The 18,908-nt window shown below is 40.3% G+C and overlaps 1 long non-coding RNA gene across 2 annotated transcripts in view; it reads left to right on the top strand.

The window, feature by feature from the left end:
• Positions 1 to 18,908, top strand: part of LOC111773522 (uncharacterized) — a 181,930-nt gene that overhangs the window by 120,946 nt on the left and 42,076 nt on the right. The window contains exon 2 of one of the 2 annotated variants that reach the window (XR_011439199.1): positions 13,285 to 13,352. The exons of the other annotated variant lie outside the window; for it this stretch is intronic. This is a non-coding gene — a long non-coding RNA (uncharacterized lncRNA). The remainder of the gene's footprint in view (positions 1 to 13,284; positions 13,353 to 18,908) is intronic. 2 annotated transcript variants of the gene reach the window in all.

Below are 18,908 nucleotides of genomic sequence, written 5' to 3'. Positions count from 1 at the left end.
CTCTCTGTGGAGTGCTTTTTCACCGCTATTGCTCCCTCATCTCCTTTAAGTCTCAATTATTGCCTTCAGGATTTTCACTTCTGGCTGAGATGGAGTAATGTGTGTTGGATTTATACTCCAACGTTCATCAACTAAAATCCGGTGAAAAAAGGAAACAAACGTCTTCACCCATTGGACAACAGGCAACACAGGGGAAATGAGTGAGGTGAACCCTACAATTGGTCAGCTTAGAGTCTGGAGAGAATTTTCAGCCTCTGGGCACAGGAAACCTAGGCGGGATCAATTCATCAAAAGGACATTACAGGGGCCAGCCCCACAGCCAAGTGGTTAAGTTTGCATGCTCTGCTTAGGCAGCCCGGGGTTTCACCAGTTCGGATCCCGGGGGCAGACATGGCACCACTCATCAGGCCATGCTGAGGCGGCGTCCCACATAGCACAACTAGAGGCACTCACAACTAGACTATACAACTGTATACTGGGGGTTTTGGGAAAAGAAGAAGGGGAAAAAAACAGATTGCCAACAGATGTTAGCTCAGGTGCCAATCTTTAAAAAAAAAGGACATTGCAATTCCCAATGTTATATGAACCCACACTGAATAGATTTGCAAGAAGAAATAGTCACTTACAGTCAGAGATTTCAAAACTCCTCCCTCAATAATTGATGAAATAATTGATGAAACAAGTAGACAGAAAACCAGTGAGGATAGAGAATTCTTGAAACACTATCAGCTGACTTGATCTGTGACATTTATAGAATGCTCAACAGCAGCAGAATACACATTCTTTTTAAGTGCACAGGGAACATTTATCAAGATAGATTAAATTTAACAATGTATTAAAACAGCATATTAAATTAAATTAAAATAATGTATTAAAACTATAATATGTTATGACCAAGTGGAGTTTATCCTGGGAATGCCAGACTGACTCAACATTCAAAAATCAATCAAGGTAATGTATCATATCAAAAGACGAAAGAAGACAATCTGCATTATCATCTCAATAGATGCAGAAAAAGCATTTGATAAAATTTAGCATCCATTTGTGATAAAAAAATCTCTTAGCTAACTTGGAATAGAAGAGAACTTTCTCAGACTGATAGCAGGCATCTCTCTGTACATCTAGCTGTAGAAAATTCCTGCCGCTAGCATCTTACCTAATGGTAAAAGGCTAACCATTTTCCTCTTAAATATGGGAGCATAGACCTTTGCACTCATATTCAGCATCATAGTAGAGACCCCAGCTAAAGTAAAAAGGCTATAGGTGAGAGAAGAGAAGGTAAAACTTTATTTGCAGATGACGTGATTGTTGATATAGAAAATCCCAAAGAAACTGCAAAAAAACCCCGAACTACTAGAACTAATAAGTGAGTTTATCAAAGTGCCAAGGTGTAAGGTCAGTGTACAAAAACCAATCATATGTCTATATACTATTAATAAAAATTTGAAATTAAAAGTACCATTTCTAAGAGCACTAAAGTCATGAAATACTTAGGTATAATTCTAAAAAATATGTGCAAGCTATGTGTGCTGAAAGCTACAAAACGCTGATGAAAGAGATCAGAGAAAAGCCTGAATAAAGGAAGAGTTATCCATATTCATGGACTCTAGTCTTCCAAGACTCAATATTAAGTTGTCAATTTTCCCCATATTGTTTTATAGATTCAACAAGATCCTAATAAAAAATCCTAATAGATATTTTTTCTCTTTTTAGTAGAAGTGGGCAAGTTGATTCTAAAATATATAGGGAAAGGCAAAGAAACTGGAATGGGCAAACAGCTTGAAAAAGAATAAAATTGGAGAATTCACATTGATTGACTTCAAGACTTACTATAAAGCCATAGTAATCAAGAAAGTATCTTATTGGCAAAAGGTTAGCCATTCTAACAAAAACTGTGCTATAGTTAGTTAGATGAAGCAAAATTGATGAATCTCAAATCCATTTTGTGAAATGGATTTTTCTTTAAAAGATTTTATTTCTTTCCTTTTTCTCCCCCAAAGCCCCCCAGTACATAGTTGTATATTCTTCGTTGTGGGTCCTTCTAGTTGTGGCATGTGGGACGCTGGCTCAGAGTGGTTTGATAAGCAGTGCCATGTCCACGCCCAGGATTCGAACCAACGAAACACTGGGTCGCCTGCAGCGGAGCACGCGAACTTAACCACTCGGCCACGGGGCCAGCCCCATGAAATGGATTTTAAATTAAAGAAGCCAGGCTCAGAAGGCTGGATTCTGTGTAATTCCATTTGTAGGACATTCTGGAAAAGGCAAAGCTATAGGGACAGAAATCAGATCAGTTGTTGCCGGAGCCTGAGGTTGGAGGGAGAGATTGACTACAAAGGGGCATGGAGGTATTATTTTGGATAATCGAACTGTTCTATACAGTGGTCTCCCGTTATCTGTGTTTTTGCTTTCCACAGTTTCAGTTACCCATGGTCAACCGCAGTCTGAAAACATTAAATGGAAAATTCCAGAAATAAATAATTCATAAGTTTTAAATTGCCCACTGTTCTGAATACCAGTGATGAAATCTCGTGCCCTGCTGCTCTGTCCTGCCCAGAATGTGAATCCCCCCTTTGTCCAGCGTTTGCACACTGTGTATATGCTACCTGCTCTGTAGTTACTTAGTAATCGTCTGGGTTATCAGATCAATTGTCCCAGTGTCGCAGTGTTTGTGTTCAACTAACTCTTATTTTACTCAATAATGGCCCCAAAGCCAACTTTATTATAGTTATTGTTGTTAATCTCTTACTGTGCCTAATTTATAAATTAAACTTTATCAGAGGTATGTATGTGTAGAAAAAAATGTAGTATATATAGGGTTCTGTGCTCTCGAGGGTTTCAGGCATCCACTGGGGGTCTTGGAACATATCCCCCAAGGAAAAGGGGGAACTACTGTATTTTGATTATGCTGGTGGTTATACAAGTATTTGCATTTTTCAAAGCTTGCAGAGCCGTACACCGAAAAGATTATATTTTAATCTATGTAAATTACATCTTAATAAAAAAATTTAAAAATAAATTTTAAAATATTACCTTCATAATAAGACCTTCTCTGGCCACTCTATTTAATATTACCTCCTGTTTCTAGCACTCCCACTTCCGTTTCTCTTTGCTTTACTTTTTCCATAGCACTTATCATCATCCAGCATACTATATAATGTACTTATCTGTCATGATTATTGTCTCTCCCCCACACTGGTATATAAGTTCTGTGAGGGTAGAGCTTTATCTGTTTTATTTACTGCTATATTCCAAATACCTAGAACAGTGCCTGGCACATTGTTGATACTCGAAATATTTGTTCAATAGGTGAAGAAATAAATGAATGAATGATTTGGTACCAGGAGATCTGCGTTTTACCTCTACCCCTTCCTGGTTGTATTCCCCGACTAAGTCACATAAACACTCATCACTGAGCTATCTCATCTATAAAATGGGGTGATAATAAATGCCTTACTCATCTCAAAGGGCTTTGTGAAGATAAAATGAAAAAAATTATAAAAGCTTGTCATAAACTTTATAGTATATGAATTAATATTATCACTATTATTAATTTTTAAAATCTACACAATCTGTCTTTTTTGTTTACTCAATTCTTCTCTTTTCTCTACTTACATAACATTAATAATGCCATACATACAACTTTAGCATCCTACTGCTAATTGATCTAATTATTTAAAATGTGAAATGTTTTGTCAACTCAACCAGATTTTAAGTTCAGAGAGTGGAAACTGTCGTTCTATATCATATATTTTAAATTCTTCCTGATAAAATGATCTTTTTATTTTTATTTGTTCAATCAAGAAATCAACTAGTGCAAAGGCCCTGAGATTGAATGTGCCTCGCAAGTTCAGAGAGCAGCCAGGAAGCCAGTGTGGCTGGAGCAGAGTGAGGGGGAGGGAGGGTACTCAGAATGTGTGGTCCACATCGTTAGACCTTAGATTTTGGCTTTTCCTTCAGGTGAGTTGGGGAATTCATGTCAGGTTTAGAATAGAAGAGTGATCTGACTTACTTTTTAAATTACTTCTTTCTACCTACTTATGTTGAGAATAGACTGTGAGGGGCCAAAGGAAGAATGGGGGAGACCATTTTGAAGCTATTACAATAACGCAGGCAAGAGATGATTTGATCAAATTTATCCTTATTTATGTAAATAAAGAAACAAAGCAGAAAAACCTTTTGTCAAATCTTGTGTTATCAGGCTTAGAAAACATGGTCATTTTACCATATTCCCAAACCATCTAACACGGTAGACATAATAAGCACTGAAGAGATGCTTATTAGTTGGTGAATTTGAATTCTTGTATTGAGAGGACTGAAAGTTGTGCAGCCTTCTCAAAGAGCCTAAGATCATCTCGTTCTGCTCTTTGGTTCTGTGGGTAGAGATGCACCTGGGGCCTTTTCCAGCTGGAAGTTTTAGTTGTGAGATGGCCAGGTTGTGTGACAAAACCGCCTAGGGCTGCTGTACCAAAACACCCTCCCAGTGTTATAGTGTTACTGTGCTGGTTACTAACACCAGTCATGAACACTTGGCACATACACAGAGACGTCTGCGAACGTGCCAGTGCTCATCCCACTCTCAGCACAGGCTGGGGTCCTGCCCAGCAATCCCACCTGCTCATTGGGATACAGCTGGATTCTCCACTATTGATTTATTTTTCGTGTCTGGAAAATTTTATTTACCAAGGAAATTCAGACCTCCAGGGCAGCAGTGAGGGCCTCACCAGACGTGAGTTTTCTTCAGTTAAAGCACAAGATCTGTAGTGGACTAGATTTGGATTTGATTCTTCTTCCTGCTGCTTGACTGTCTCACCCGGGAAATGTGATTAACCTCCCTGACCTTGAATTTCCTCACGAGTAAAATTGAGATTCTTTCATTCAGTTGCTCACACACACGAAATGCATTTATTAAGACGAGCTAGGTATTGTGCTAGGTGCTGGGAAGACAATGGTGAACAAGTAGACGTGGTCTTTGCCTTCTGATCATTTACCGTATAAGGCATAGTAATAATAAATACCTCATTGTGTTATCCTAAGGATAAATAAGAAAGTATGTGTGTAGTGGATACCTTGGGTAATCTCCCCTTCTGCTCCCTTTTCTAGGAACTGCCCATCATCTTCCAAGCCCTCTCCACAGTTATTTTGTCCAGGTTATCCACCTGATGAAGTGAGGCCAGTGAGCACCTTCCCTTGGAATTCAGTGTTAGCGCTATGTGATTCCATTCTTAGTCTCTGCCCAGTGTCTTAAATGGTGGTGATATTAACTCCAGAAGTATGAACAGCCATGAAGCTTGGGAAGCAGGAAAAAACAATGTCTAGCAAGAGAGGATAATGAAGCATGGAACAGAGGCACAAAGAAGACTAGAGACAAGAGATGACAAGAGTCCTGATGGCATGGTGCTCCCTGGCTCCAGTCCCTTGCTAAGACCAACAGTATGCCTTCCCATGACTCTTGTGTCACACCCTGTATCCTTATTTATGTAGTAGTTGTGCTTAAATTAGCTCAAACTTGTTTTATATTACTCCCAACTAGTTCCAACACATTGAAGGCACTCAAAAGTGGTCTCTTTTATAATTATTATTCAGACAAATACAACTTCCTATATTTCTTCCATCCTCCCATGCTTTTGTGCAGAATGTCACTATCTTTCTGATTCTGATCTGCCCCCAAGTACTGGACAATGCCCTGGAGGGTTCCATCTGGATGTCTCACAGAAACATCAAACCCAAACCTAACATGTCCCAAACTGAAATTCCTTATCCCAATCAACTCACAGAGCTTCCTGTACTTCTGTCTGCCAGCATTAAAATCACTCATCCATTTACTCAAAATCCCGGGCATTATCCTGGCATTATCCTAGATTTCTCTCGCTCCCTCATTTCCCATATCCAGTCATTCAGCAAGCTGCGTAGGTTCTGCTTTGTAAACACTTGTGACTTCTCCCTCTCGACTTCAGCCCTCCAGCCTCTGCTTCATTTAGGTCCCCACCATCTCTGCCCAAGACGACAGTACTGGGCTCCTGTCAACCTCCTTTCCTCTGTCCTGCTGTTTACGAGCTCATCCTCCTCATTTCAGCCTCAGTGAATTATGTAAGAAGGAAGTTGAGCAAATCGTGTCTCTCACAGGATGACCAACCATCCTAGTTTGCCCAGGACTGAGGGCTTTCCTGGGTCACAGGACTGCCTGTGCTAAAACCAGGACAATTCTAAGCAGACTAAGGTGGTTGGTCACCTTCCTGCTTAAAACGTTTAAATGACTTCTCATTATATGCAGAGCTGAGCTTTTATAGCACAATGTACGAAACATTTCTTCATCTCACCTTAGCTTTCTTCTTTGATATTGTCTTATGATTCTCCCCATCTTGTATGGATGATGTGTTGGTACCAAACTCCTTTATAATTCTCTAACCCACAGTGCAGTTTTACACTTCTGTGCTTTTTCATAGGCTGTTTTTATGCCTACGATAATCTCTGTCTTCTGTCTATCTGAAAACTGACTTATCCTGTTAAACCTTGCTCAAATTGCCTCTTGGTTTGTAAAGACTTTCTTGACACCTTCTCTCTTTCAAAGAAAGCACTCCCACTTTTGAGTTATCTGATCTAGTGCATACTCATATTACTGCTCTAATTACACTAAATTGTAATACTTTTGGTTACCTGTCTTCTAGACTACTCCTTGATGGCAGGGACGTGTCTTATTTTTCATGGTATTCCAGCATCTACACGTGACAGACACATAGTATGGGGTCAAGAAATGTCTGTTGAACAGAGCCAAACAAAACTTTAATAACTTAAGGTTGACAAAGTATTCTTATACAGTTAGTTCATTTGATCCTCACAGTAGCCATTAGAAGTGTTATTATCTCCATCGTGCCAAGAGGAAATAGGCTTAAAGAGGTCAGCTGAGTTGCCTCAAATCACACAGAGGGAGGAGGGGGGACATACTCAGACCTACACTTTCTGACCTGATACCCATTGTTTTCTTCATTAGAACCATGTGATTATTTAGGTAATGGTCATTGTGGTAGACAGAATGATGGCCCCCCAGAGATATCCACATCCTAAGCCTTGGAACCTGTGAATTATGTCACCTAACATGGCTAAAGGGACCTTGCAGATGTATTAAATTAAGGATTTTGAGATGAGGAGAGTGTTCTGGATTATCTACGAGGCCCAATGTAATCACAAGTGTCCTTATAAGAGGGAGGCAAGAGGGTCAAAGTCACAGAGAGAAGACATGACAACAGAAGCAGAGGTCAGAGTGATGCACTTTAATGATGGAAGAAGGGTCCAGGAGCCAACGAATGCAGGCGGCCTCTAGAAGCTGGAAAAGGCAAGGAAATGGATTCTCTCCTAGAGCCTCCAGAAGGAATTCGGCTTTGCCAACACCTTAATTTGAGCCTGTAAGACCCAGTTTGGACTTCTGACCTCCAGAACAATAAGAGAAAAATCTGTGTTGCTTTAAGCCACTAGATATGCAGCAGTTTGTTACAGTGGCAACAAGAAACCAACACAGTAACAATTTACCGTTAGTGTGTTTCAGTGTTGCATACCTTTAGCTACTCCTAGATGGCATGGTTTCTGTCTGTTCACTGTCCAGATCCGATGTTGTCCTCAGTCATCAATTTTTGGGTAATAATGGTGTGGTTTGAGAACTACCTATTGATAGATTTCCGTAACATTGATGTAGACGCTCAACAAATATCTTTTGGTTATTTGATATACACACTGGACTCTGTAAATGCAAATTTCCAAAATCAGATACAGAAAGTAACCTCATGATCTTTGTCTAAGCCTCCCTGAGCTCTGGGACAAGGTTTGTTTGTTGTTTCTCCATTAGAGAGATTAATTCATTAGGAAAGGACAAAATCACTTAGGACGTCTAAGGCGCTGACGTGAAGTCTTTCTGCAGTCCAACCCAGTATGTTACAACTTTCAATATGGGCATAAGTGAACTTGTACAACATCTCAACTCTAGATATCCACTTATCAATATTTCTTATTTCTATAATTTTACTTGCACATACAAATATTGTCTTTTTTTTGTTTTCCATGATGTTTGTCACTTTCTCCCTCTGAATTCTTCCAGCTTCTTATTTAACTATTGGCCAAAGATAAGAGAGTGACTATACTAGACAATATATTCATATTACAATAAAATATTGCTTTGCCTTGTTTGGGAAGACTGAAGTATTCCACTACTTTTTTTTTTTTAAGTTATATTTGATTTTAAAAAGGAAGACTAAAGGGAGTCTGGAGAGCTGTGTCATGTCAAGTCCTATCCCAAAATGCTGATAATGTATGAGATAAAATGTCTTCCTCCTAAGTAATATGTGTAGGCAGAGAAATTCCATTAGGAACGGGAGTGGGGAGAAATAGGCAATTAATAGATGAATAAATATAGATATGACAGATGATGATAAGTACTGTAGAGCAAAACAAAGCAGGATAAGGAGGACTGGGAGTGTGTGTGTGGGGTGTATTTTACATAAGGTGTTCGGGGAAAGCCTAACTGAGAAAGTGACATTTGGGCAAAGGCAAGAAGGTAATGAGGGCTCAAGCCATGCTCCCAGGAGGGGTTTTCTAGGGAAAAAACAAGGGTGAATGCCCTGTGGTGGGAGCTGTTTGCTGCATTTAAGGGATAGCAAGAAACCAGTGTGGCTGGAGTAGAGTGAGCAAGGGAGAGAGGGATAGACAGTGAGGTTAGAAAGGTGGTAGGGGCAAGAGCTTGTATCATAAAACAGTAGTTGGATAGGAAAGTGTTGAAGTGTAAGCTGGTCTAAGCTGTAGCTTGACAAAGCACAAATAAAAAAGCTATTTCACGATCTGTGTTACGTATCAGGTGGAGAGGAAGATAGAGAGTATGCCTGGCAAGCCTAGGCTAAGCCATCTTTATTTGTCCCACGTTTGGGATAAAATAGGTGGAATGGTAATAAGAGAATAATTAGGAAGAGAAAGCAGATTTTAGTACAGAGCCAATAAAGTTACTGTGTAATAACTGTGTTTATTATGTGCCAGGAATATATTGAGCACTTTAAATGCAGAACGTCTAATCCTCACTATTATTATGCCTATGTTACAGGTGAGTTATAGAAAGGCTAAGCAGCTTTCCTCAAATCAAACTAGGATTTAACTTCAGGCAGTGTGGCTGCAGGGTCTACAGCATTGGTCATGACAGTAGGCAGCCTCTCTATTTGAACTGAGAGAAAGATAGAGCCGGCTGCCAAAGAGGATTCAGAAAACCAGGTTCTGCACAACTCAAGTAAATTAGGCTCCCACTGTGTGCCCAGTACAAACTAGGGCTTATCTGTTAAGCTAGACAAACTTGGACCTTTAAACTCTGCCTCATCCTAGTAATTTGCTAAACTCTGTGTATACAGCTGGCTTTGGAGTCTGCACTACCTGAGGCATGAGGTTCCCAATGGTGTAGGAACGAACCTTCTTGTTCTCTAAACAACAGGCTGAGTATGATCATGATGAATCACTACTTAGGAAGGTGTTAAAGAGGATTCAGTGTCAACCCCATGATGTATCCAAATCCCATATCCATTCTTGGTTCCAATTGATGAGCACTGCCAAGAATGCAAGGGTTTTGTCTGAGATGACAGCATCCAATTATGTGGCAGCATTGTGGGAATGATGGCACCCAAGAAGAAGCCTGCTCTTAAGAATGCAGGAAGCATTTTAGCATGACAGGATCCAAGAATCCAAGGCAATAGCATCTGAGGTGTTCCCAGCTGTTTTTCCAAATGACATTGCCAAGGAAAATAGAGGTGAAGGGAGGTGAGAATAATTAGATTTTGTTTCTTTTTCCTTTCAAAGAGGGTGGGGACACAGCTATGTCAACACTAGGCCTGGAGTACCCATCTCGTTTTGATAAAGAAAAGAGAGCCACTATGAGTATTATGGGAATAAGATATTTAATGTAGGAATTAGAGATTATGTGAATGTGGGAGTAGCTAAGAGGGTGAACGTCTCCAGAGGACAGGAGAAAAAGTCACTGTGGGGAAGTTCTGGAAGCTATCATGTCTGGCCACTTTGATCTCCTTGGAATAGTGGCTTCCTCTTTGTCTCCACTTCCAAATTTCACAGAAGTCTCTTTCATTGGCAAACTGTAATCTGGAACTATGTAGGAAGGAGTTCTGGGAAATTTAGTTCTCAGACTCAGAAAGGCATGGTGATGATGATAGTGCCAACTTTGTAGAAGTGTGGCAAACCTGGTGTAAAATCTCCACGAATGCAAGGATCAAGTGATGAAGAGAGAAATCCACGAATTACTCTCACCAGAACCCTCCACTTTGTGACCTGCAGCCTTATACTACACTTGCTGCTCAGAATCCCTGTTTTGGATCAGTCTTACTCTCTGTACTCCCCTACTGTTTACACACAGAGGAAATCATTCAAATCCAGCTTCACCCCAACATGTTTTTCTACCCCTACTATGCTGTTTTAAACTATTATCACTTTCATTGAGCTGTAAGTCAAACACCAATCTCATTCTCTTCTTTTAGAAAATAATGTTCATTTCTTAGTTTCTTGTGACACCTTTATAAACTTACCTCTTCTGCACTCCTGCTGATGTCCTCATTTTCTTGAGGTGGGGAAAGCATCCCAACTCTGGTCCAAGCCTAATCCTTGGTGTCCTGGATCCCATCACCTCCCATATTGTCATGGAACTTCCTTCCTCCATCTGTCATTCTTAATCTTTCTCTTCAATCTCTCTATACATTTCCTTTTTCTCCTTAGCATAAAAACATGCTCAGGTCTTTGCCATCTTAAAAATAATTTCTTCCTTGACCTCACTCCATTTCCTTTTTTTTTTTTTTTTTTAAAGATTGGCACCTGGGCTAACAACTGTTGCCAATCTTTTTTTTTTTTTTTTTTCTGCTTTATTTCCCCCAAACCCCCTGTACACAGTTGTATATCTTAGTTGCAGGTCCTTCTAGTTGTGGGATATGGGACGCTGCCTCAACGTGGCCTGATGAGTGGTGCCATGTCCATGCCCAGGATCCTAACCCTGGGCCGCTGCAGCAGAGCGCGCGAACTTAACCACTCGGCCACGGAGCCAGCCCCTCCATTTCTTTATTTTCCTGAAGAATGATGCTTCTTTAAAGAGTATTCTCCCCTTGACTCTTCTCCCTCTCCTCCTAATTTAACTACATCCATTTCGGTGTGACTTTGACTCCCTTTTGGCTACACCCCACTATAATATTAAAATCAAGGTCATCCTAATTGCTAAATTTGATGGTCATTTTCAGTCCTGACATTTTCTTGATCTCTCTGTAGCATTTGAGCATTTGACAGCTGCATCCTTGAGACCACTATTCTCTAATTCTCTTATTACTCTTTCAGACTTCAATGTGATATTGTCTTCTTTCCTCCATGCACATTTTAAAGATCATATTCTCATGTGTTCCATCTAAAGTCTTCTTATTTTCTTTATCTGTACACTTTTTATAACTTCTTCATATCCATGGCTTTAACCTTAACCAAATTTGATTATCTTCCTTTGTGATTTAATGATATTTTTGTAGTAATATACTTTGATTCTTTTCTCTTTATCTTTTTGGTAGCTGCTGTAAGTTTTTACTTTGTGGTTACCATAAGGCTTGCATAACACTTCTTATTGTTCTAATGGTTTATTTTGAGCTGATAACATAACTTCAATTGCATTCAAAAACTCTACATGTTTACATCTCTTCCCACACACACTATGTTATTGATGTCAGGATTTTCTTCTTTTTATATTGTGTATCCATTGACCAATTTTTGTGGTTATAGTTTTTCTTAATACTTTTGTCTTTTAACTTTTATACCGGAGTTAAAAGTGACTTATGCACTACTAAAAGTACTATGTTATGTTCTGTATTTGTCTATATACTTACCTTTACCAGTGAGATTTATACTTTCATATGCTTTCATGATGCTGTATAGCATTCTTTTGTTTCAACTTGAAGAGCTCTCTTTGGCACTTCTATTAAGGCAGATATAGTGGTGATGAACTCTCTCAGTTTTTGTTTGTCTGGGAAAGTCTTTATCTTTCCTTCATTTTTAAAGGACAGTTTTCCCAGATATAATATTCTTGATTGACAGGTTTTTTTCTTTCTTCACTTTCAATCTATCATCCCACTCCTTCCTGCAATGTTTCTGCTGAGATATCTGCTTTTAGTCTTATGGTGGTTCCCTTGTACATGACAAGTTGCTTTTCCCTTGCTGCTTTCAAAATTCTCTCTTCATCTTTGAATTTTGACAACTTAATTATAGTGTGTCTCACTGTAGACCTCTTTAGGTGCAAACTTTCGGGGATCTTTTGGGCTTCATGAATTTGGATATCTATTTCCCTCTCTGGATTTGGGAAGTTTTCAACCATTATTTCTTTAAATAAGCTTTCTACCCCTTTCTCTTTCTCTTCTTCTTCTGGGACTCCTATAATGTGTATATTGGGTTGTTTGTTGGTGTCCCGTAGAGTCTGGTAGACTTTCTTTACTCTTTTTCAGTCTTCTTCTTTTTGTTCCTCTGACTGAGTAATTTCAAATGACTTGCAAGATGCTGATTTTTTTTCAGCTCTTTATGCTTTCTATTGAATTTTTCAGTTCAGTCGTTATGTTCTTCAGCTCCAGAATTTCTGTTTGGCTCTTTTTTTATGGTTTCTGTCTCTGCTGAATTTCTCATTTTGTTAATGTATTGTTTTTCTGACTTCGTATAACCATCTGTCTGTGTTCTCTTATAACTCACTGAGCATTTTCAGACAATTATTTTGAATTCTTTGTCAGGCAGTTTGTAGATCTCCATTCCCTTAGGGTAAGTTACTGTAGCTTTATTTTGTTCCTTTGGTGGTATCATGTTTTTATGATTCTTCTTGATCCTTGTAGCCTTGCATTGGTATCTGCACATTTGAAGAAGTAGTCACTTCTTCCAGTGTTTATAGACTGGCTTCAGCAGGGAAAGCCCTTCACCAGTCAGCCCAGACAGAGATTCTTGTCAGGCCAATGGCAGGGTCCATAGGTGGGCCTGCTGCCAGAGTCCACAGGCAAGCAGGCCTGCATGTAGGTGTGTGGGTAGGCAGACCTGGTGCCAGGATCTGTGGTTAGTGAGTCTGGTTCCAGGGTCCATGGGTGGGCTTTGTGCCTGGGTCCATAGACAGGCTTGATGCCTGGGTCTATGATGATGGGCCTAGAGGCAAGGTCTACATGGGCTGGCTTGGAACCAGTGTCCACTGGAGTGGAGCTGGTACCAGGGTCCATAGTGAAGTTGGACTCTCACTTTGCTCTCTTTTCCTCACAGGAGAACTCCTTGGCCAAGGGATCTCTCTGGGTGCTGTGCTGCACAGGCTGTGAGGAAGGGTGACATGGGTAAAGTGATACTGTCCATCCCATCTTCTTAAATGTATCTTTTTTTGTTTCTGTGCTCTGCCTGGGTGCTGTGATCTCTCACTCATGTCCTGGAGCTCTCACAAAGATGTCTTTGTCTGTGGATGGTTGTCAAATTGGTGTTTCTCTGGGGGGCTGAGGGCTTGAACCTCTCATTTCACCATCTTACTGGTGTCACTGATTCACTCCAATTTGATGATGACTAATAAATCTACCTCTTTTCTGAACTTCAGACTGGCATAGTCAACTGTCTATATCTCCACTCAGATGTTGTATGAGGCAGGCTAAGCTGCTGTAACAAAAAGACTAAAAATTTAATGACTTAAAGATCAGTAAGGGAGCTGACCTGGTGGCATAGTGGTTAAGTTCACGTGCTCTGCTTCAGTGACCCGGGGTTTGCCAGTTGAGATCCTGGGCACAGACCTATGCACTGTTCATCAAGCCATGCTGTGATGGAATCCCACATAGAAGAACTAGAAGGACTTACAACTAGGATATACAACTATGTACTGGGGCTTTGGGGAGAAAAAAATAAACAGGAAGATTGGCAACCGATGTTAGCTATGGGCCAATCTTCCTTAAAAAAAATAAAGAGCAGTAAGTTTATTTTTCTGTCATGTAAACAGCCCAGGATGAGTGTTCTAGGTTAGCAGACAGCTCTGATACATGCATGGACCCAGGCTAATGGATGCTCTGCCATCCTCAGCTTGTGACTTCCTAAGTCATTCTGCTCATTACCATTCCAACCAGTGGAATGGGGAAAGGGAAGAAATTCAAGGACAAGGGTTTCTTCTTAAGCAAGTGAGGAAGAAGTTGCATACTTTGCAGTTGGTTGCATTCCCTAGCAAGAACTTGGTCATATGCCCACCGTCCTACTTCAAAGGAGACTTGGAAAAGTAGTCCCAAAGGAGTTCTGGGCAGCTACATCCTAGCTACTATGTGCAAAAAAGAGAAAATGGATTCTGGTAGACAGATAGTAATCCCTTCCACAAGTATCAACATGTGTTAAACGGACTTCACAATTTCCCCATTTCAATTTTCTCTTCTTCCTACAGTCCGTTTCTCTGTGTCTCACAATTCACCCCATTGCATATACCAGAAACCTGAGAATCATCCTACAATCCCCTCTTTCTCACTTCCCATAGTGAGAAAATTCACATCAAAGAAGAAATTCCCATCAAATTCTGTCGATTCTTCTGTCTAAATATTTCTTTGAACCATGTCCTCTTTGTTCCCACTGCCACTGCTTTTCTTACCTGGATTTCTGAAACAGCTTCCTAAGTGATCTCTGCTTGCCTTCAGACTTGCCACCATCTAAATAATCCACTGCCCAACCTCCAGAATGAACTTTCTAATATATGAATTGAATAATAAGACTCTCAAATCCTTCAGTTACTCAATAGCGTTTGGATATACCCAGACTTCTTAGCATGGATTAAGAAGCCCTTCATGAGAAGGTGCTCAATGAATATTCATTGAATGGATGAATGATTTAGCCCTTGCCTACTTCTCTGGCCTTGTCATCTACCACTCCCCTGCACCTACCTATGTACAAACATAAGGAAGTTCTCTAAGTTCTTTGTACTTGCTGTGTTGTTTTGTGCCCCCATGCATTCGCTGGAGCCAGTCCATCTGCCTTCAATGTCCTTCCTGTATACACTTTCTTCTATAAGACTCAATTAGTCCAAATACTCCTTGTCTCCTGAGGAATGTGTATATACAGTATAGCACTTGTGCTAATCTTGTTTAATTTTGTCTTTATGTGCATCACTCAACATATATTTATTAAGTGTTTATCACATACCAGGCATAGCTCTGATGCCCTTATGGAGCATGCAGTGTAGCAGGCAAATTGATACTAAACTATACACAAATAAATATAAAATACAAACTGTGAGTTCTACAGAGAAAAATTAGAGAGCATTAGGAGACAGTATAACAGGGACACCTAATTTAGATTGGAGGTCAGGGGCTAGGAAAATCTCTCAGGAAATGACATTTAAGCAGAAACCTCAGTCTAACTTTAGTACTTCCTGTCATCACTTCCTTATCTCCCATGTACATCTTAACCCACTGCTGTAACCCCTGCCCTGGGAGTTTATGTATATGTTGTTCCCGCTGTCTCAAATGACCTGTCTTGCTGGTGGTAAAATCTTCCCCATTATTTTTTAAGATTCAGTTTCAGCCTCATCACCTGTGTGCAAACTTTCCTGACCCCCCCTAGGCAAACTTAGTCATTTCTTTCCCACTTTGAATCTGCCTCCTTTACAACACTAAATGCCTTGACTGTGAGCTCTTTGAGATGAGAACGAATGCTATACTTTCTGCATCCTACTACTGTCCTGTTCCCTTAGAACTTTTGGAATCTTTTGTGCAGTCTAAAAGTCCCTGCTTCCTTCAAACATTCTTCTTATGACATGGTTTATATCCTTATGATTTCCTTTGAAAATGCATCTGAGCTTACCAACATCTTTCTTAATATGTGTCACCCTTAGCTAAATCCAATTCAAAAGATGTGATCTAGCTGTATAAGGTAGAGGAAGACCGTTACCTCCCTTATTCTAAAGATAAACTTCTAATGCATCCTAACATTGTATTGAATGTTTTGGCAATTATAGAACAATATGAAATCATACTAACTTGACTGTGGGAGAGTGACTACTGCTAAACTGTAATAGCAAATATTAGCAGTCCCTTATGTGACTGACGATGTTCTGTGACTTATCTGTAATAACTCATTTGTTTTGCACAAAGCCAAGTCCTGACAAGCTTTTTTCTATTGCCTCACTTCCCTAGCTTCCTGCCAATTTTCTTAACATAGTTCTTCAGGTTTCCAGGGGTATTATTTAGTATCAGTTTTACTACTGCTAAGATTGAATTCAATCTTATCTTACACTTGTGCTGCTGGTTTTTGGACTCAAGGAAAGAACTTCACATCTTCGCCCTTTAAACTTCGTGTTTTATTTAGCCCATCAATACAGCTTGTTAAGATATACTTTTTTTGGGAAACCAGTTCTGACTTGAAAGTATTTATTGTCCTTCCCATCTTTCTGCCATCTTTAAATTTGATAGGTCTGTTTTAGAAATCAGCATTCAAGTAATTAATAAAAATGTTAACTAGAATAGGATGTAGATAGAATGCTAGGATGATACTCTAAGCTTTCCTAAGAAAGATACTATTTCATTAATCACCACCTTTGGTTTTGGCAATTATATAATTGTCCATCCAGGATTCCTGGGTATTATAAGAGATCTTGCCAAATGCCCTGTTAAAGTCCATTGACATACCTTTTCAGCATAATAGAGTAATTATGATGTACATTTAAATTAGGAATGCAAATACTTTTATTGAGCTAAAGTGGAATGAACAATGAACATGGCTTTTATGCAAATCATCACCAAGAAGGTAGCACCAGAAGCTCAGAAGTGTGAGTCTTGGGAGATAGGACTTTTAGAAGAAAAATTTGAACATGAGAGAAATTGGGAAAACAGGCAGCAATATGAATGGCTGTAGATGTGACCGTCAGAAGAGATTTCAAAATGGGAATACCGAAAAAAATAGGAACAAATTAAGGGAAGGGACTCAGTTTTGTTACGCATCTTCCTTACCTGGGCACTGTGATAACCCTATGAAATAGATAGTAAAGGCTTGAAGGGATAAGTAACTTGTCTGAAGTCCCACAGCTAGAGCTCGAGCTGTGGATTGAACCCAGATCTCTCAGACTCTAAAATACTGGGAGTTTTTTACTATAGTAGGCTGCTTAGTTTAAGAAGAATGTTTTTAGAGGGAATCCCGAAGGCTAATACCCAGAGTTTGGGTGGCTTCAGAGAGAACAATTCAGAATAGGTTCAGAGGAGTGGACTTTGGACTCAGAGAGAAGAGATTTTTCTTCTTCAATGAATAAGAAAGCTAAGTCTGAAATAATGTGAGCCTAACCTGTTGAAGTACAAGTCAAGTTGGAAACAGCAAGGGGAGGCTGAGACATATTCTAGGCCCAGGACTAAAACGATGACCCATCCAGCTAAGGGAAGAGACTGATCAATAAATTAGTGACTGGAGTTGAGGCTTGGGCTTGAGAGAGATGGTTCCTCACAGCAAGACAAGGTTGGTGAGAAGGCAGGTCATGCTGGAACCAGGCCTGGGAGCACGTTCCATAGACAGACCCTGGGGACAGAGCTGGCTGCAGAGGTGATCACTAAGGAGATAGTCTCATTGTCACTCACTTTATAGATGAGGAAGATGAGGGCCAAAGACATTAAATAGCTTGCCCAAGGTGACATATCCAATGTGTAGCAGAAGCGGGATGTAAAGCCAGGTCGTCTGGCTTCAGAGCCCTCTGGCCACTGGTGCTGCATTGCCCGTTGGTATGTCAGCACCTCTGCGAAGCCTTCTCAGACCTACCATGTGGGTTCCTGGAGCTAAGTTATACTTTCATAACTTGTACTCACATTTCATAACATATACTCACATTTACCTTTAGTTACCTTGCATTGTTCTTTGTCTTTATTTTTTTCATACAGATGTGAGCTCCTCAAGAGCAGGAATGAAGCCTTGTATTCCACCCTCCCCTCTACGCCAGCACAGTGCCTGGAATTCAGTGACTCTCCATGGACACTTGCTAGTTAGATGTCTTATAAGATAAGATTATTGGTTGTAAGCAGCAGTCATGAACTCTGGCTTACTTAGGCAGAATAGCATTTTATAGGGAGGATATCTAGTGGTTTACAGAATCAACTGGAAACCTGAAGAACTATGTTAAGAAAATTGGCAGGAAATAGGCAAGTGAGGTAACAGAAGAAAGCTTGTCAGGACTTAGCTTTGTGCAAAACAAATGAGTTATTACAGATAAGACACAGCATCGTCAGTCACGTTGTCAGGGACCAATAATATTTGCTGTTATTATGTGAGCTGGGTCTTGAAGGGCATCGTGGTCACCAGCTGGAGGAAGAAGGGCCAGCATATGCAAAGACTCCTGCCTAACCGGGCACGGTGTGTTAAAGGAATTTCTGGAAGCTTGCTATAGCCAGGGCATGCAGCATATGAGGAGGGCAGAGCAAGAGGAAAGCACAGCAAGAGCTGAGTCTGACAAAGGGGAACAGAAACTGGACCTGGAAGGGCTTTGTGAATCTTCATCAGAATGAAGTCCTTGTTTGGAATTTATTCTAAGGGCCAAGGGGAACCAATGGTGGCTTCTAAATAGGGCAAGTGATGTGCTCAGTACACACAGAGTCTCTTTGATTCTGAGTTGCCTGAGGCCCATTTAATTACAAATGATTATAATTCCTGGCTGAGAATGGAGGGGGCAGGGAAGACTGGAAGATGTACCAACTCCTGAGCACTGCTGGGGATTCACATGAAAATTGCTAAAGGATTTACGAGCAAATCTTGACCACAAATTTACAGAGGCGCATTTGAAGCCATGACCATTAAAGGGACCCTCAGAGCCTGGAGGAGTTCATCAGGGAAGGCTCCCTGGGGCAGATGACTCGTGAGCTTGGTTTGAGGGAGAGGTTTGAAGGAAGGTCATGATTTGCCTG

Source organism: Equus caballus, chromosome 5, assembly GCF_041296265.1.
Source record: "Equus caballus isolate H_3958 breed thoroughbred chromosome 5, TB-T2T, whole genome shotgun sequence".
Classification (NCBI taxonomy): Eukaryota; Metazoa; Chordata; class Mammalia; order Perissodactyla; family Equidae; genus Equus; species Equus caballus.
The sequence above is the reverse complement of the archived record's forward strand: the minus strand, read 5'-3'. Positions and strand labels throughout refer to the sequence as shown.